Raw genomic sequence first — 20,721 nt, 5'->3', positions numbered from 1 at the left:
CTAGCCCTTTGAGTCCACCCAATGATCTGGCTTAGACACCCAAATGTCACGGCTAGGGAATTCGGCAACCCAAGGAGCGAGATAATTGGGCCCAATTTTTATGGCAGAAATGGTATTTAGGTTGAGAGGTGAACAACAGACTTTGATGTTGTCGTCCCTGCTGATCACCGGATGGCGATGATGACCTACCCAAAGATATATATCTCGGCGAAGTCTATCCATGACTGGGAAAAGAGCCGATTAGAAGAGTCTGTGGTTAAATCTCAGGAGATGCTTCCAGACCAATCATACGCGGTTTTAGCCACAGACATAACCTCTCCAAGCCAGTTGGTCTCGATTTCTCTGACACTAATCCCCGGCTAGGCGACTACACATGTTCTTCAGGCACCATAAGCAAGCGTTTGGGATACATCATCCCGGTTCGAAATCTGCTCTGGAAAAATGCCGGAATACGTAAGTTGTAATTCGGACAGTAGATCTGTTTCAATACAAAGTACACGTATTTTCCATGGCAATTTTGACCGTCAAAAAAAGACAGTAGTGCCTTTGAACAAAACACCTTTAGTGTGGGGCTCTTTACTGGAAATAAGCTCTCCAGCCGTCGTGGTACGTGGTATCAAAATACAACTGGGAAACCCGGACATTTTTTTCTCATGAGAACTTTTGAGTCAAATGATGCTCGATGTGGCTTCTTGGTCTGGACGGGCTAAATCATTCAGTACAGTAGTACTCCGATGAATGGGAGGGGGAACCTGGAAAAGGCCTCCTTGTCTACTCTGTGTGCGTACCATTGAGGTAAATAGGTTTTTAATGGTCATGTGAACGACCGATGTGCCCGTTGCCTCAGTTCAATTACGAACTTTGCTACCGTCTTGAATGAGAAGGAGTGTTTTCTTTGACATTTATGTGATGAAGCGAAAGATTTGAAAGGGAAAAAGAGCGAGCTATTAAGATGTGCCGACTTTCTTTCGAGCATTTTTGACTGAATTCGGCTTGTATTGAAATCAAGGATATTTGGGAACTATCCCTCGTTTTTTAAACTGTCACATGTAGGGGTGCTTTGTATGGTTTACTTGAACGTGCTCTGATAGATCAAACTTTCTGGAAAGACCCAAGCATGGTCACGGTGTATGATTCCTGTTCTTCACTCTCTCGTGATCTAATGAGTGAGACCGATGGAAAAATTCACAGGTTTTAGTGGCTATAATGTGTCATCCCGGCGAATGGATTGTGACAGTGTGTTACTCTTGGCCTCTCGCTCTGTTTTTCTCCTCCTTCATCCACAACCATGAGAGACAATGGTCCATCCCAACGAGGAGTGGATGGTTACCTAGATAGATGGATGGTGGGATTATTACCAGGAAAATCAAATAAAACATGTCTTCCCAACGTTCTGTTGCTTTAGTTTCCCGCTGTCTCCTGTCTCTTTGCCACGGACGTTTTTTGTGTCTTCCTATCCAATTTGATGGTTGCTTTTTCCACTTTTTCTACCCGCTTATTTACTCAAATGCATTTTTGAACATACATATATGTACAGTTGCTCTGCCTATTCCTGGCATCCCTCCGTCCGTTCATCCATCCATCTATTCACCTCAGTACGTAATGTTGATAGAGGCATTTCATTGCACTTCATTGTCTTGTATTTTGTGGTCAACACCGGAGAATGCAACTCGAAACTCGACTGGAGATTACCATCGATCATGAGAGAAGAATCTAAATCCCATTTGTAACCCTAATCGACGGGCAACAGAGGGTTTCCCTCATTCAGACCAGATCTTGGACTCGTACTACTGTATGTACAGAACATAGAGCAATATCGATGATAAGATCAACCTAAACACGGTACTCGACATTGCGATGAGAAAAAGCTTCCTAGAAGTCTTGCAAAAAATAGTGCATCTCCAGACAATAGGCCAATAAGCGAGGAAAGGACGAACAGAGCGAGAGATATCGCTTCGAGATTTGATTTTGATAATAATAGTAACGAGTGTGCATGGCTTGCTTTTGGGAAGTGGTGGGAACGTGTAAATCATTTGGGGCGGGTGCTGTTGCTCTTCCACGAAACAAATTTCAAGCCCCATTTGTGTGTGATCATTCCCCAGAGACCGAATTGCCCTCCTGGGCAATACTTGGCAGTCCCCCCCTCCCCCCTCACCCAATCGAGGGTACAGAGGTACAGAGGGAATTGAAGACCTGGGCCAGGGCAACATGGACATGTTAAGCAAACGAAATGTTGACTCCAGTACACCTCTTCTACTTCTTCTACCTTCGAGTACCGCATATCTACCTTTTACCACTCACTCGCTCACTCCGTTCTCTATTGCTCCACCCAAACACGAGCACTCACCTACATAAATATTCTGGAAAGTCTTCATTTTTCATTTTGGAAGGGATGACCTTTTCCAGCCTCCACGAAGAGTTTGCCTTCGACATTTGTAATGTCATCGTCCAAAACGTGAACTACGAACTGCACTAGGGCAGTCCGTAGATTGGCCTCGAAGCCGCGGAGGTACTAGTGGCCTCACCAGAGGCCGACCGAGGGCAAACAGAGGGGAAATCGGAGAACATAGAGAGGGCAGGGATTTTCCAAGTCAATGCCAGGACGACTGTACGTACAGTTTGTACGTGGTGTTGTTGACCTTTTCAACGAAGATACTCCTGGCAGCCTCGCCATCCATAGTCCTTCACTGGGATGACCTTTTGGGAGCAACGTTGATCGTCTTTTGCCCTTTCAACTGGAAAGCCGAGGAAGCTTGACTTGACTTGACTCGGGCATGGAACATCTCGCGAGGAACTGGCCGTCTTGTGCCCCAACGACGACCGAACGACCCAGCCGCCCCATCAGCGGGCATGAGTGAACTTTGTTTATCCAAAAGAACTCGGGAGATTTTTATCTCCAATGAATCAAATACGAGCTCACCTTGGCTGACTTCCCCTAGAGCTGCTCCACGATTTCCTCCTCCACCTCCTTCCCCTGGATTCTCCTCGTCTTGACGCTTGGACTGGATGTGGAGAGTTGACCCGAGTGATGTGTTGACAGAAGGTGGGGAATGAATACATTTGGAGATGACTAGAAGGGCTTCGTTCACGCGTTCACGCGTTCCCCTTTCCCAATTGCACCTGGTTGCCTAATGCTCATTCCCCAGGTTCGCAAGGCTTGGCTTGAAAGACTGAATTTGAGAAAAGATAAACACGCGAGTGACACATCATAACGAATAGTTCAATTTGCCAAGCTTAAAAAGTCGCTTCCGGCCAATGAGTTTTGAGCTCTGCTTTCTGTCGTTAGTTGGAGTGGTGGATGGATATCCACTTGCCTTGATTTTGTTTTTGGGAGATATATTTTTGATGCTGATGATGACGCCGACAATGCTGTTCGGTGGAATTGACCTTTGTCGAACAAAGGTTCTGCTCATCTTACACGAGCCTCGTATCCTAGAACTACTTTCTCTTCAGTGAACTTCGACCTTTGCCTCGGAAGCCAAAATGGATGCTCGTTTTACCTGGATCCAGATTGGAGATTTGTATACACATACTGGCTGGCTCCTTGGAGCTCCGTTCCGTTTCTAGGTGATCTCAAACGTTGACTTTGAGGTCAGGCTGTTTTAGTCAACCGGGTGCCACACTGAAATTGGCATTTCAAACCTGTTGCTAAGAATCAAGTGGCTTTTCAATGATGGCAATGGCATCAAATGTTCTTTTATTCAAATCTTGGCAATGAGAGATGGCACGCAGGAAAGTACGGAATGCTGAGATCTCTCAATTAACCGCTTTTGATCCGCATCCTATACGATCCATGACAGTGGAGCTTCATGGATCTCGCCTGGGTCTTCTCAAGAGAAACAGATAGAGAAAGAAAGGAAGAGAGAGAGATGATAGAAGCCGAAGCCAAGAACCTCAGAACGCTTTGGCACCAAGGAGAGGTATTTGTATGTGTGTGTGTGTGTGAGTGTACTTGTTTGACTATTCTATGGACGAAAGGTAGACGAAGAGCTCGGTGCTCGTTGCTCGTTGTGCGGACGGGGGGAAGTCGATGTCAAAATCATGGTGTTTTGGCTTTCTCCTCGGTCCACTCGTCCACATTTTTGATGCTTGGAAATCTGAGCAAAAGCTTGGCGAGAACCTGGCAGAGAAAGACGAGAGCGGAGGAACGAGGGATCGAGTAATAGGCCAGAGGGAATTAAACGAGCGGGGGAAACGCCTGATTTGACGATGAACTTTGAGGCCAGATTTGTCATTTGTGTGAGAATGTTGGCTTGACTCACCGGTGAAAGCAGCATCGTCTTCCTCTGTGTTCTCGTCTTGACCCAGAAATTAAGAGGCACGGTAATTATTAATGAGACAATAGATTCCTCATTATCATCATACCATCGACATGGTTGAATGGCCTCGTTCCGATATCCGATAGTACTTGGGAGCGAGAGCATGGTTCACATTCTGGCCAAGTGAGAGATGCTGATAACCAAGTGATTTTCTTTGATTGCAGGCCAAGTTTGTCTTATCTGATTGCCGTTTTACTCGCAATCAAGCAAGATGACATCCAAAAGCGATTCGAGTGGCCCAAAACGGAGAAGAAACTCAACCTCAATCCTGGAATCTGACTCGGATTCCCCCAAATTGTTTCCATTCTCAGCATCATCGTCATCATCCTTATCATCATCGTCGTCGTCTCTATTATCACAGAGCAAACCTTTGATGACAAACTCGACACAGATTTTCTCCGTAAAAGGTAAGTTGCCCAATCCCCGCTTTTCAGATCAAACTTTTTTTTTATTAAACTTGTCTTGAGCTCTGGATACTCCTTATGAGTAAGCGAGTAAGCGAGTGCGTGCGTGAGTGCGTGCGTGCGGGTCCCGTTGTCCCGAGTATTGACGGATGGCATGAATTTCCCATTGAGTGTCAACCAGATGCTGTTCAATCCACGATAAAATCCTCTCAGACACCCCTCCTTTCAACTTGGAATCGACACTCCTGAGCCTACGGTCGATTGACCAACGCTGAGTCCAGATATCCAACGATCAGCCCGCATTGTGTCAAGTGAAAACCCACAGAGAGGATCATCGGGCTGGTCATTTACCGAGAGTTCAAAGTTCTGGCCTGGATTTCCCGCCAATCTGTTGGGATTGAAGTTGAAAGACTTGGCTCTCAGCTGACACCGAAGTGAAACCCACTGACTTGTGGCATGCCCCGCACAAAAACGGACAAGAAGGGCCCTTTGTAGGGATCTTGTCCAATATGTTCTCCTATCAATATTGCCGAGATTTGAAACGAAGTGCTCTCTCCACGTGTTTTGGGTTGATTGACTTTCTTGGGGGTGATGCACGATGTTTTTTCTTCATCTAAGACCGACGAGGGTTTCCCATTACCACTCATCGAACGAGACACTCTGTAAACTTAAACTTCCATGTTCTCCTATGACGGTTTTATGGGTATTTTGCCAGATTTTCTTTACCAATCTCGACCTGTTCAATTGAGACAAACAAAGGCATTGTTCAACCTCTTGCCACGAACCCATGTTCGTTTTTTTAATAAGCCCGCGGATTAAATGTGGAGCTTATTCAGACTGCTCTTTATTTGCATTTAGATAGTTTATGACGTACAAAAAATGGATGAAGCTATCTTCTGATTAACTCCCATTTTCATTCCAATTGGGGCCGATCTCAGGCCCATTATTTCACACCTTGATTTACAAGGCCCAGGGAGGGAATAATCTAGGTAGATAGACGTTAGCCGATCCTGTTCGAGGGAGATCATATAACATTTTTTTTTCGCAACGTGCCGTTAGCACCTTACCGTCTGCAGTTGGTTGGGTGAACCAGCGAAATCTTTGCATCTATTCCTCCTCCATCTCCACTTAGTGCGAGAAGCCCAATGGATTGAGAGTGCAATAGTAGTCCGTTCCACTACTCCACGAGCACCATAAAGTGTATGAACGGACGAACCGACGGACGAACGAACGAACGACGGAAGATAAAGAAAGCGAGTTGAGAATGAGTAATTGTGGGTCTGTCATATTTCAATTCTCCCGTTTCTAACAGCCGCTGTATTACACCTTCTCGTTGTAGACTTCTTGATCCAGTAGGTTATGGCTCTTGTCAGTCAGTATCATGCATGGGTGGGATTGGTTACTGGGCAATTGCGCTTCAAGGCGAGATGACCGCAAATAGAATGGTCGTTAAGCTTGCGAGGGATCGTGAAACCAGTTCAGATTTTAGTAGTCCAAATATCTGCCCAGGCTTTAAGAGGTCTGGGTTGAATGGATCCTACAAATTTGCAAATTGATGTGGCTGACTAGCATTTAGGTGCTTACAAAGCCGATTCTTCTTGACATCGTGGCTCAGGCTTGTTAGAGAGAAAGAGAGAGAGAGAGAGGCGAATAATGTCTCACTTTGAATGGGGCCCCATTATTTTGGACAACAGACCAGGGTTGAAGTGGTACGAAGTAGACCCTTTCTGGCCCATATTGCACGACACTAAAGGGGTGATGTGTTCCTTTTGATGGAGTCATCTTAGGGATGAAGTGTTTTAATTACACTTTTCTTTGCCTAAGGACAGCCTCTTTGGACTGACTTTCAAAGAGGTGCTTGTTTTCCCCATTGGATTCAAAACAGTTTCATGCATGACTTGCGAAGCAAGGTTGCTTCCAATGGAGTGAGTCTGTTCATTCCGGGTAGAATTGCTGCTCTTCAGAATGATTATTCGGTAATAAATGATCCATTAACTCGGATAGGATGACAATATACAGATACACCATACCATGTTCATAAGGATGAATGTACGTACATGTAGATTGATAAGCACGCAGAAGGGATTCATGCAAATCAAACCTAGCTTCTACCTTGAACAACATCCAATGCTTTGTGGAGCATCTTGATCGAGTGATCGATTATGAAGGCTGGAATAAAGTGCATGCTTTATGTCCTCGAAATTTAAAGAAACGACGGCACATTTTTGGGATCAGTCATATCCATGCCTGGGGTATACTATACGTAATTAGAGGGGATTCAAATACATCAAATCCTACCATAATCATGCTTTTGTAGCCTTTTGGTGGGAATCGAAATAAGTCCAAATTTTTGAGATACTCCTACTCGAAATGTTAAGTAAGACATGTTTGGGCACGATTCCCGTGCCATGTCATTGACCAAAGAGAAACTTGCATGGTTGTATTTTCCGATTTTCCGTTAGGTGCTTTCAAATTATACAAGAAATAAAAGTAATTGAAACTTGAATAAGACCTTAGGCTGGATCACAAGCATGAAATCGTGTTGGTGTTTCGTCTCTCTCTCTCCGAGCCTTAAAACGGTGGATGCTAATTGGACGCAAGTCGTTTCCGAATAATTACGTTCGAAGAAAAAGATGATGATGATGATGATGATCCTATCAGCGACGAAAATGGCTCCCTAATCAAGGAGTACATTCATGTTCATCAAACTTCGTGGTTGCCAAACGTTTTTTTCGGCACTTTTTTTAGTCAAAAACACGGCCGAGCTTGACTGCGGTCGTTCGTCCGATGTCTTGAGATGATATTCATTCCCGTTTTGAGGCAATCGACCACTCGCTCTATCTTGGTATACTCGTATGGTATGCTTTGTGACTAATTACTTCCGACTTTTTCCTTCCCCGACCACCGCTGGTTTGCAATGTAATTATTGTTCATGCTTGGCCTAACAAGATGGTTGTTCATGGCAAAAAATTCAAACACCACTTGAACCAAATGGCCGATGACATATTTTTTCCGGGACATGACTGAGCGACTCTGGTGATGGAATTGCGGATTCCAAAGCTCTTACTTGACGTGAGCAAAGCTGGACTGGTTCAAGTGGGTCTGCACACCTTCGACGATCGGTATCGTGCTTTTTGACAAAATCAATCCTAATCATAAGGCCAATCCTTGAATGGATGATCCTTAAGGTGCTCTACAAATACGTCATAGATTGGGATGTGACCGCCGCGTTTCCATGACGAATCGGCGATGATCTTCATGTTTTTAGCCAGGCAGAAATGACAGAATTCTCGCTCGAGGTACAATACAAAGGATGAATAATGTCGAGCGAAAAGATCGTGCAAAACTTTGTGTCATGATTCACAGGAAACCACGTTGGATCATTTCCGTATTCATCAGTTTCTGGTCCGAGGTCCATCTGATTTCAATGCCTCCTCCATACAAACGGCATCTCAAACCAACGGCGAGAAATGACATCTCTCCCGCTTGTTTTAAGGTCGTGGTTTCCTTGGTGATCCTTTCAAATGCGATCCATTGTGTTAGCTAGAATTCTGTTCTCATCGCATTGTTCAAGATTGTCGAATCCAGTAATTGCTCGTGACCTAAGGTTTCTTTGGAAGAAATGGCCTTATCAGTCGGAATCCAGAGCCTTAAAATGGGATGGGTATCGGAAGAAAGTGTTGCTAGCCAAAATTTTTAGCCAATGCCAACCCTTTATCCTCCTTAAACCGTTGGGAACCTGGAATTTAGAAAGAGGGGAAAATAAAACAAAACAGAGCGTTGACGTCATTGCTATGAAAAGATCGAGTTTAAATCCCCCACATTGCAATCCGGGGGTGACCTTTGAGTTGACACAGTATTCCTCCTTGAAGTGAAACTGTTAGTTTCAGCCATGTGTCGTATGACAATACTGATATGGCCAAACTCTTACTTGAAGAAATGGTTCGAGCTTGAACATTTTTGTGTTATCCACCTTTGGACTATTTAGCTGATAAAGGTCAAATTTCCTTGGTTACCTGAAACCCAACAAACGTAATTCAATATTGAGAAGTATGAAGAGACATGTGTCTCCTAGACGCATGGTTTCTAAGGGATTTGGAGAAGCGTTTGTTTAAAGGACTGTTTAAAAATAGTATAGAGGCTTGAAAAATGTTTTTGCTAGAGCAAGAGTAGATATTTAGAGCCCGAGACTAAAGGTGACAAGAATTATGCCAAGTTTGGTCTGAAAGTGCCATAAGACTGTCATGAGATCTTGAGAAGCGCCAAGAAGTGACCACTCACGGTGAATTGGAAAAATGCATTTCAAAACACTTAAGATGGCTTTCCAAATATTTTCATTCAAAGCCAAACAACACCAAAGATTTTGGTGTCGTTTCTTTTCTTACTTGGATATTAAAAAAGATGGCGGTTAAGAGTGTTGTGTTCGCAAAATGTCGAAAGCATAATTTCTATTATCTCCTTCTACTGAATGATATATTATATCAACAGCTGTCGCAAAATTTGGTATATACACAAGGAAAGATAATATGAAGCAAGGAATCAGAGTAACTCAAAGTGGTCTCAAGTGTCAAAATAATCTCGAGAAGGATCATGGGGAGTAAATCAATCATTCAGAGAGTAGGATCAAAAGTTATTACGAAGAACCCTTAACGAACTAGACGCGCTACTTATATTTGCCGATGATCATTTCACAATCATATGAAATATTATGGTTATTTTGAACTGGAGCCGCTGTTTCAAGTATAATTATACAATTATTCAGCGGAGAAATCAACTTTTCCAGTCTAAATGGATTTATATATATTTTTATAGCAATTTATACTGCTTTTCCGACTACCCAGAGCCCCATTAGTAGATCATATTCAGGCTTCAGTACCTCGAATGATATGTCAACGTGGAGACAAAATCAAAATTATTTATGCCCTATTTGTGCCAATTTTTTTTGTCCATGTTAGGGCAGGGTTTCATATTTAAATAAATTTTAAGAATACGATTTACAATCTCTATTATTGACAAAAAAACGTATGATATGGTGTAGATATGGCCGACAGGGGTCAGTTCTCGTATCGTCTTTCTCGTTATTTAAGTGTCTCGTGTTGTTTGTTGAATTTGGTGAATACATGCGACATCCTTTATCAAAAACTGCCTTTTCTGGAATAAACCAGCCCTTGATCCAATAAGCTTCGACGAGGCATCGTACGACTCGATAGTGCACTAATGACATATCACATCAGAAAAGACAAACCATAGGATTAGTTATGTTACCAATGCAAATTCCAGGCCAAGCTTGAACCTTGAACCCGATATAACTGATTGTCATTCAATGACAAAGTGGCACATTCCAAACATATCCAGGATTTTGAGACGGTCAAGTTATTAAGAGTCAAGATCAATGACAGTAGAGTGTTAGCTATATACCTTGATAAAGTATGTACAATCGTAGTGCCTGAATAACAATAAAAACCCACAGAGCATTCCATGACCATGTCCAAACCACAGATGAGACTTTCGGCCTATATGTGTTTGTTTGATTGAGGACATTTAATCGCGTTGTCGAGCCTACAGAATCCAGGAAGAGGATTCATTTGGAAATTGCGACAACAAATCCATTGGACTAGAACAATACCAACACACATTCTCATATTTTGAACTTGAACAATCACATGTGTTGGTTTGATCGTTTGACCTCCGATTCAGCGGCAATCGGAATTACCTTCATTACGGTGTCATTGACGTTGTCATGTGCGAAGAGGCGACCTTTAGCACGTTTCCACGTGTGGGAACCCTAGTAAGGAACTAGGTATATTAATAACGTTGGAGAAAAACAATATGTTAGCTTTGATTCCGTCTAATGCGTTACCTTAATGATACTTATTTCATTACGATTTCGAGATGTTGGTTACTTTTACTGATTTTCTCACATATGTACCTATTGTACAGATCTGTAGTCTAAGCTTATTCCCAATATGAAGTAATTGAATAACCACGATCGCACCATTTTTTTGCAAAGTGTCTCGACTGATCCCACTGTAGAATAGGTTCGTGAATGTGCGTCTGGACTTTTGGCGGGATTGTGGTCTTGGTATTCTGAACTTTAGTTGGTGACTTTGATAATGTCACTTCCTGAAAATTCAATCAGAAACAGCGAAAAATGGCTGAAATGTCATTGTGTCCGGGGAATTCGTCACTTGGAATTTGAAACGCTCTTTGGCCCACTGAGTGTTTTCATTCAAAAACTCATGATCACATCAGTTCTGGAACAAGAGCGAACACTGCCGTCATTAAACATGGGATGTATATTATAGTGTTATTGAATTTGAACCTTCAACAATGTGATGGAGTGGATCAAAGCCCAATTTATTAATGTAGGGCCATCGAGGTTCAGTCAGATTTGAACGAATATTCCTCACGTGTTGACAACCGTTTTGTCTGATTTCAGCCAAATATCTGCTTTCATGAAGTCGTGACTTCCACGTGTCAAAGGAGGCAAATTATTGGCATTTCCTCTTTTGACCGCCAGAGGCGCGGAATCGCTTTCCTCTGGTATTAAGGTGTGACGTCAAGTTTGGGTCCATGCCCTTTTAAACATTATAATCTCACTTTTCAATACATGATGGAGACTGGCATCCTAACGATCTCAACAAATAAACAAGTACTTGTAACCCCACACGCACATCGTTGGTTCTAATTGACCACAAACATTCTTCTTTCCTACCAACAACAACGGCGATATTTATGGGAAACAACTTTGTTCTTCTAAGCTTTTGAATTGGTCGTAATGCATTTTGGTCAGCCTCTGGCCAATTGACGACCATTCGGTAACCAGAGTTGGTTTTTTGACTTCGGTACATCAATTACCCTTCTGGGTGTGTACTTAGCTCCGAGTGAAAATTGTCTCCTCATTAAATAGTATTCAAACGTGATGCTTGTAATAAAGTAAAAGCACACAAACGTTGTTCTCATCACAAATAGAGACGTTGACGCCCCATGCTAAGCACTTTCCCGAGATTCAACCTGTTTTGAATGCCCTAACATGAAATGCAAGATAAATAATCAATTCCAGCTGAATCAAGCCAGAGGCCTGTTGCAAAGAGACAATTACCCAAAGAGTGAAGTTCAATCTCAGTGTTGACCAAATCAAGAACCCAACTGTTGTGTCAGCAAGTACAAGTTACAATATAATGGTAATCATGCAATAATGATACGTAAAAGCCATTCCGGTTTTTGCCCAGGTTTTTAGAACGTCACGACGTTCTTTTCTTTGGGCTTCTCGATTGCACGTAATATCCATTGACGTTACTTCTATGCTAGAGAAAAAGCCAAGCCCTCTGAGATCCTCCTAGGTGCAATCAATTTGGAGATTTTTAAAGGTATGGCTTAAGCGATCATTGTTGTTAATGTCATTGGGCGTTTCGTGATACGCAATAACTAGAGCGACTCATTGGTCAAAGTACTCATTTATAATTAAAATGATTTTTATTGAGATGTGAGCCACCTGAGCCAATGACACAGTATTAGATCGGTGCATGCGTAATGAAATGATAATCGGATCATCGCGACCACCAAAAGTGGTTTGCTACAGTTAAATAGCACAAAACAGTGGTTTTATGATTGGCTTTTGGCATTGAATAATTGATATATATATTTATTTTCCTTTGGAAAATAACTACTATTTTCAGAAATATCTTTCAATTTTCAATTATTTCATTCTTCAAATTTGTGAGGAAAAAAAGAATAAACGTTTACTTCAAATGCTAAAATGGCACATAATGTCCCCTTACAATCAAATGCAAAACAAACTTAGTAAAATCGATCACCAATTTTTTTTGCATCCATATCTTATTTTGAAGCCAAGCAACGCTTAGTTCAAATATTAGCCATTAGAACCTCTTTACATGAGGGTATTTATACACCAAAATCGTGGTTCTCATTTGCTCAGGGTAGGTTCAGTTAGTGTGGTGGTTAGTTGATATTAATGGGCTTGGACAGAATTGTCTGATAGGATCTCCTTGAATATTAGAACATGACTCTGCAATCTGATAAATTTGACCACTCTATCCTCCTCTCAAAGAAGCTCACAGAGGAACAAAAGTCCGTCCGTATCGGCCAGGAGAATGATTTAAATGTTACAACATGGATCTCAAAGTTCATAGTGCACTCGTACCCACTCCACTTGATTCACGTTTGAGTACTTTTTCTAGCTTTGGTGAATGTTGATGTAATGTCAGTCTGGTATTTCCAAAGGTCCATCTATCGCCATTGTGCCCGTATAATCCTGAGTTGACATTAGTCATACCCACGATTATGGGACCAAGAACATTGACATAAGTATTCGAATTCATAATATTATGGTCTATATGGTCCAAAGAGGGTTTTAGCTACGACGTTGTTAAATATTCGATCGGTTCCTCTCTTGTGTGAGAATTCTCTGGCTGTTTTTTTTTTCTTGCGGTTTCAATCTCAATGGCGGCCATTTCTGGCTTCTCCATGTATCTCCATGTATGATGATTGTGTGTTCCACGTTCCGCCGACGTCGGTCGATGATGTTGTTTTCTTTGTGCATGACCCTTGGAGTGGAAAGAGCAGCCAGAATCATTATTTTTGTCGCCAATCTTTGAATTGGGAAGAAAGGCTTAGAAAATTTCATCTCCGAACGAAAAGGAAGTGTTGCCACTGGTTTCCACTCATAACTCTGAAAAGACAGCCCTCACACTGAGCACACCAGGAAATCGAGTGTCAATGCCATCATCATGAAAATTTCGACGACAACGCTGTCCATCCATCCATGGTGTCCAGTGTACATGTCCCAACCGAGATGGAGCACGGAGAGAAGTAGAAGGTGGAAATGACAGAGTCATTAAGAATGATTTGTTCTTTCATCTCTAAATGTGAGTTGGTCTGATGAGCATAGAGGCAGCAACTTTGCCCTGAACGATTTTTTCGATGGGATTGAAGACGTTATTATAGGATCGATCCGGCCCCTAATCCTCAACATTGGGAGCCTCGTTCATCCTTCCTAACATTGAGTATCTATCACCAAACAGCCATTGAGACAATCAACAAAGACCTGCTTTGGTGTGATTTTTCGCCTCCTAATTCCCATGCATGAAATGACTCCTTTGGTGGAGTAGCCTGGGCTTTAATATTGCCTTAAAACGACGACATCTTGTACCTCTGGAAGCACTCTCAAAATCGTGGAAGAGATCCAACCCTGTTCATGCCATTAAAGCAACTGCAACGTGGTGGATTCGGATCACACCGGGAAAGTGAGTACCAACCTCCAAAGTAATGGTTCTGAGGTTGTGCTCGATGTTGACAGTGACGATTCATTGTTGGCGTCATGCCGCCAAGATTCCCATGAGAAGAAACAAAACGTCGAAAAAAGATTCGACCTCCCCCTGTCAGCAGTGCCACTCATCCTCATGATCATGATCATCATGGTTCTTGGAAGGATCATTTGGAATCGAAGCGTGGAGGCGCTCCGGCCGGAAATGAATTGGGGAAGCTCACTCACCACTTTTTGGGGGGGAAGTCAGAAGGGGGGTGAGGTATTGGTCGATCCTCTTCGGATATAATATGGAGGGAGGATCAAGAGTATCTGTAAATCACCTTTGAATAGAGAGAGAGAGAGTGCTCAAAGCGAGAGTATCCTGGCTTGATTTTGTTTGATGAAGTCTTTTTGGGATATCCTATAGCTCTGCTTTTTTGTTCTCGTCGTGGGAAAATTCGTCGCTATCTCCGAATGATCACGTCCCTCAGGAGAGCTGTAATGCGGTTGTGGAGTATGTCACCTGTGCTCTTGTTGTTGTACTTGAGTGGGACTAATAACTGAGGGAGATGTAAAGATTCCCAATGTTGACCAGGGTTGCCGGTTAACGGGCTTGTTGATGTCGTCTCATTGGGCCGAGACATTTGAATGCATCGCCATTGGAGGTTGAAATTTTGGAATCTGCATGAAGCTCAACCATCCCTTGGTGATTGGTAGCGCTACATGTTCAGATTAACGATCAAATGATGACTCAAATTCAATCTGGCATCACTGATCTAATGAGGGGCGAAGATCTTGAAGCCCTGGAAGAAGACGAAGGTGTTGACAAGTTGTATTCAATTTGTGGTCGGTCGGTTGGTTGGGCAGGTCACGATCAAGACTTCTTGAATGGCTTTTAGCTGAATGTGCCTGTCAGAAGGATTTGAGAGTCGGTGAGACGGTCGAGGAGCACTATGATTATTATTGGATGATCATCATCATCGTGATAAAGAGCACTTTTTTTCTGAGGAGAGTCAAGTCGAGATTTCTGGCCTCGATTGCCCGCCCATTGTCATCAAGGCGGCTTCACGAGATCTCCTACATGTCATTGCCTCATTCTGGTGGCTTTAATAGTCACTCGTCTCCGGTTTTCGGTTCACGTTGAGTATTATTATCCTGCACGCTTAATTCGTACAATCCTGTACGATCGCCCTCTGTGTACCTGTTGTTGGTTGTGCCTTCATACCAATTTAAGGTCCACGAAAATCTCGGGTCCACCTGGCATATTGTCACCTCTCTCAAGCGGTCTGTTTCTTATCAATTGTAAACATCTTTATGCAGCGTTAAGATTCGGACAAGATCACTTGGTCAAACTCGGCTCAAAGTGCCGCTTCACAAAAGCTGCTCATCGTCATCTGTCTTGAGATGAGGAGTATAGGCAGGAAGCTCTTGGAGGTCACTTTGAATCGAGTTTATTGCATCCCTCTGACCCTGGCCATGTGGGAAGCAAATTGCTTGCACATGATTCTGCCACAATGTATTCACATGAAAAGACTTGGAGATCCGGCCCAACGACTATGGCTACTACAAAACCATTGAAGCTGGAGGGCGGGTTTCGTTTTCGTCATGGCTTGACCCGATTAAGGTGGAGGTAATCTTGGAGGCAAATTAGATCATTCTTCTTTTTCATCCCGTTGGTAATCTGATGTGATCACCACCAACCAACCCTTGCCTCGTCTCCGACAGAAACGGTCAAGTCATTTCTGAAAAGGTCGAGACGCTTTCTTTCGCCTCTCAATACCCGGCCAACGTCATCTTTGTGCTGATAGCCAAGAGCTTTCGAGAAGCTATAATCTCAGCATTGACCCATTGATGTGGACAAAGCATCCGAGAAAGGGGCATCCCCTGTCTACCTTTATATCAGTTCACCATCAAGATACCTGGAGGTTACCGCTATTCCGACCTGAATGTAAACCGCTGATAGGGTTGGGTTCGGTGTGTTCTCCAGTGTCGCTTGAACTCATTAGACCTCTCATTGTCCCATAGAATGGGTTGTAATCTATTCCTAAACAAACTGGGTTGGTTGGCTTAGGTCCGTCCTCGAAGTAGCACATCCAGTCCATGAAGATGGTTTGGGAAGCCGAACTTTTTGTCTACCCTCTTCTTGCTCTCGGTGACTCCCGTCTTAACGGATGAATGCTGCAAACGCGTCGTCTTCGGTCAATTGTAAATGTCCATCAAAAGGAGCTCGAACCTTCATTCCATCATTGAGACACTCATGGATGGCCGTGGTTGTCTTTGTCTGCTCCCGTGGATCCGCCGAGACTTTGATGAAGGTGAATTTCGAGGGGGATGCATTCACATTTCTTCCAAGATGCTGACTAGCTTCCAGCTCTTTAGCCTCTTGGCCAAGAGGAATCGTGGCTCGATCATCGCTGGACTCGCCAAGTCCAAGGAGTGGTCATGGCTATTACCAATGTCTAATTTGGTATCAACATCTGTCATTCAAGACATGGAAGATGTGCCTGTGTGTGTATTGACTGTTGTTGCTTGTATGGATGGCGGTTGATGTGCATTTCATGCCCGCCAGGTAGTCGTCCCAGCTTCCAAGTCAGCCAAGTTGGAGCCATCTTGACAAAGGAGCTTTTTTTCTCCTCTCCTTTCAAATTTTCAAATAAAGGGTCAATGTGGGATCCTTGAGGTGGTTGGGAATCGGGATGGTAAATTTCGATGAACACTGAGCAGCCCTCTTGTACAGTACGTATAGTCATTCTCTCCCTCTCGCTCACTTGCTCAGCTCACATACTACGTAGAATGGTTCTGTACCTTGTATATCTACTTTTGAGTCCACTTAAGGGGAAGGAAAAATGACAGGTCATTCTATTTAAGCAACTCATGGGGGTCTTTCCCTCCCTCTTCGTCTCTTCGTCTCTTTCTCTCTTTCTACCCGTTTATCTTTCTCCTCTTGGATGGTTCTGCTTTGGATTGGAATAGTTGGTGGGTAGATAGAGGGAGGAGGCGGATCATTTCTCACCAAATTAGGTTCCATTTTGCTGCCTCCGGTTAACCAATTCGGCGTGGCCTGAACCTTACAGAGAAAATGGTCTCGATCCACCACCACTGAAATGATGAAAACCTTGGCAATGTTGGGCTAAAATGGGATCATTGAGGTGAAAATTGACTGGAGACTAGGGCGGTTGAGAGGGGATGTTCCATGAAACGATTATCATCCTAAGATTAGAGTAACGACCCTAAAAAGAGCCTGAACATTTCTAGCTCGAAAATTAAATATAATGGTATAGCACCCTACGTATTAGTGAGCACTCCAGGTAGTTTCTGTGTGTGGGTTAGTCGCTAGTGAGTAGGCAAGTGCGCTAGGTTCTGGCATTTGAAAAGTCATCTTTTTGGCGAAGGAGACCTAGAAAATTTGGAGTGTACCTCTCATGGTTCAACCCAGGTTCACCAAAAGGGAGAGAAAGAGACAGAGAGAGAGAAAGAGAGAGAGAGACTGGTGACATGACAAACAAGATCCTACTGTACTACCACCTCTCTCATAGCACATCATCACCTTCGAATGGTATTTTGCCTCAATTTGAGCTGACAAATTGTCATCGCCCGCTCCTTAATGTCATCCCCAATATTTTGAAAGGTCATAATTTGTGCTTAGATGTCATCGCTCATGATGGCGTTGGGCTGACAATGGGTTAAGACGCTTTTGAGAACCGTGAAGACATATCGGACTCGAAAAGCATGAGTGTTGAATAGGGCGAATGGCATGACCAAACCCCCCCAACTGATCCAATCTCGAACAAATTATGTCGTTAAAGCCTTCGGGAGGCCACTGCACTCGCAGTCGTCGGAGTATTACATATAGCATACCGGTATACGTACCCTGCACATCAACCAGCAGACAGTCAGTTTTCAATGGATTTCAGGGCCTGGAGGAATCAGAGTTCGTGACACAAACCGAGATGGCTCGTTATACATGCATGTTGATCTCTTTCTTTTGCAGCAGAGAACAACTGATGCCTCACTCAAAACTCTCTCTCTCTCTCTCTCTTTCTCTCTCTCTCGTTCTCTCTTTCGGTGTCAGTCCGACCGATTTTCGGGGGCACTTTTGAGTGGCCTGGTGCCCATTGTGTTGTTAGTGGTGGCGATGGTTTGGAAGCACAAGTGGTAGTAGCTCGGGCAGTAGTTGAAGTAGTATAGTAGTGTGGTTAGAGAAGAGATGGTGATGATGATGGTCCCTGAGGTCACATGGTCACCGGTTGTTCGCCTTCAACCAAAAGACCAACGGACCAGCCATTCGGGTAGATAGCTAGCCAGCTAGCTACCTATCTATCTATCCATCCATCCATCCGACCAATCTGACGTCGAGAATTAAGCGATGATTAAAACAATTAGACAGAGAGGGCTTTGAGATCCGTTGTTTCTCAAGAAGTCGTGTCGTGACCCTCATGACTTAAGGCATTGTAAAATTGTCACTCTCTCAAGTTTCCCCCGGTGTTCACGTTGTGCAACAGCAAGGTCTTCTATCAGGAATCCACGAAGACCATTGCTACCAAGCCCACCAATCCTCACTCACTCTCTCACTTGCTCGCTTGCTCTCACACATGTTAAGCACCTGAAAAGACATGCACTTCGTCAACCGCAGTCTGGTCTTGGCAGAGAGGAAAGAGATGGTGAAGGCGCAGCAAAACAAAACGATGGGACCCAAAATGAATTGGGGTTACCTCCAAATGACATAATTGGCGTCATAATTATGGGTCGTGAAGACTTCGGCTCCTGCATCCACCAGCTATACCTATGTAGTAGTATGAGTACAGTTGACTCGATAAAACAGGTGTGGGTTCATAACATCCCGTTTGTATTTAGTTGGCGCCTCCAGCCAAGGAGGTAGAAGCCAGTCAACCAGTCAACCAGTCAGCCAGGTTCAAATCATGGTCCGATTTGACCTCACTTAATTGCCTTCCTTTGATTCAACTCTGAATAGAGTCTAAATGAGTTGGGAGGCTCCCTTGAACGTGATTGATTCGAAACCGGTCTCCCCTCTCTCCAGCTTTATTTGGTATTACCTTTTGCAATTTGGCATTCAAATGAAGTGCTAAATTCGACGTATGTACTTTCCCCGGATAGGAATCGGCTGATGTGGAGTAGTTGAACGAAACAAAACAAAACAAGTATAGGTTGGCTAGTTTTTGCTGGCCTTACCTCCTCCTCCTGGTGAATTGACCCCCTCATTTCACATTGAAGCCATCTTCCTGGTTGGGTATGATGGTCGGTTTGCATTCAGCTTTCGTATTTCATATGGCCTCATTAGGACCCCCTTATTTGAGATAGATCTATTTGAATAGCATTCCTTTTGATGCCAAATGATGGGTGGCTAGTGTTCAATATCGGAACCATGACACCTCGGTTTGGCCGCACATTTTTGCGCAATGGACTCCTCTCGATCCGATTCGTCTTCTAGATGATGGTCTTCATCTCCTCCTCCTTCATCTTCATCTTGAGGCCATCGTGGCTTTGAGGAAGCGCTTTTTTGCTTTCCATTCGAAAGTATGACACAGCAATAAAAGCTGGCATAACAATAATACGACGAAAACGGTCAACCTTGTCCCGCATATTTCATGTGATTGGATCCTCTGCAATTTTAGCCTCATCTCCTTTGTGCCATCAATAGAGACCTTACATATGTACCTATGGCTAGTCTTGGTACCTGTCCCGTGATGAGATGATTCAAAATTCCACAACCATTCACCATCAAAAACTATGGTTTACGACGAGGTGTGAACTGAATAAGTGTCGCTTTCGCTTTGAAGCCATTCCATTTCTGTAGTGGTCGTCTTCTCGATGTCTGAAAGGAAAACAAATTCCTGCCATTCCCGAATCGCGTTGAAAGCCCGACTTGAATGGTTGGCGTCGAAATTATTGAGCCTTCGGATTTCAGAGGTCGCTTCCTCGGAGGCACGTTCAATCGTCGTTGTGACGTCACCTTTTGTCATTTGGCCGTTTTCTGAGGGTGTTTGTACAAAACAGGTTAAATCGTGGCCCCAATTGTTGATTTTGGCATTTGAGCCATGCTCAGGAATTCCTATCAGTGTTTTGGCTCAAGAGTCATCTCTCTTCTCCGACTCTTATGAAAACACCCACGCCCACTTGACCCTCCCACATCAATGGGACCTCCTTTTCCTTCTCTCATTCTTCGTGCTTCTTGACGAATGCTTGTGCCGTGTCATTTCGCTCTTTGAGGGGTCAGCTTAAAGCCTTCAAATGAATCTTTATCGCTTTTTATTCCAGGTACGTGCAGTGTTTGAGTTGGCGTGGTTTGACTATTAAGAAAAATGGCAGCACGCTCGCGGTACGTTCAGCAGCCGCCTACTTTATTCCCCTTGTTCGTTCCTTATGCCCGTGGGTTCACCTACTGTACGAGGTCCCTCTGGCAAGGACAACCGAGAATGTAAGACTTGTAACTCTCATCATCAAGTGTCCCCGTAGAATGATTGAAAGACCTCTTCAACACGACGACGACACTTACCTGAAGAGATCTTCTTTGTTAATGCTGGCAGGGGGGGGGGGGGAGGGGGGTCACGCAAGACTCGACCATTGAAATGGACAAAAAAGCAACCAAGAGCAACTGAGATCCTTCAATCTGAGGTTCGATAAGTTGAATCGAGCGCTTGCTTGTCCAAGAGTCGAGTCTTCCCCCATTTGTCCAATATCTTGATAACCGCCGCCAACAACACATCTCATT

General features: G+C 43.7%; 1 long non-coding RNA gene across 1 annotated transcript in view; it reads left to right on the top strand.

The window, feature by feature from the left end:
* Positions 1-20,420, top strand: part of LOC131887072 (uncharacterized) — a 49,150-nt gene extending 28,730 nt beyond the window's left edge. The window contains exons 2-3 of the long non-coding RNA XR_009373988.1: positions 4,484-4,726; positions 20,268-20,420. This is a non-coding gene — a long non-coding RNA (uncharacterized LOC131887072). The remainder of the gene's footprint in view (positions 1-4,483; positions 4,727-20,267) is intronic.
* Positions 20,421-20,721: the final 301 nt, after the last annotated feature.

The sequence above is a fragment of the Tigriopus californicus genome, chromosome 9 (assembly GCF_007210705.1).
Source record: "Tigriopus californicus strain San Diego chromosome 9, Tcal_SD_v2.1, whole genome shotgun sequence".
Lineage (NCBI taxonomy): Eukaryota > Metazoa > Arthropoda > Copepoda > Harpacticoida > Harpacticidae > Tigriopus > Tigriopus californicus.
The sequence above is the reverse complement of the archived record's forward strand: the minus strand, read 5'-3'. Positions and strand labels throughout refer to the sequence as shown.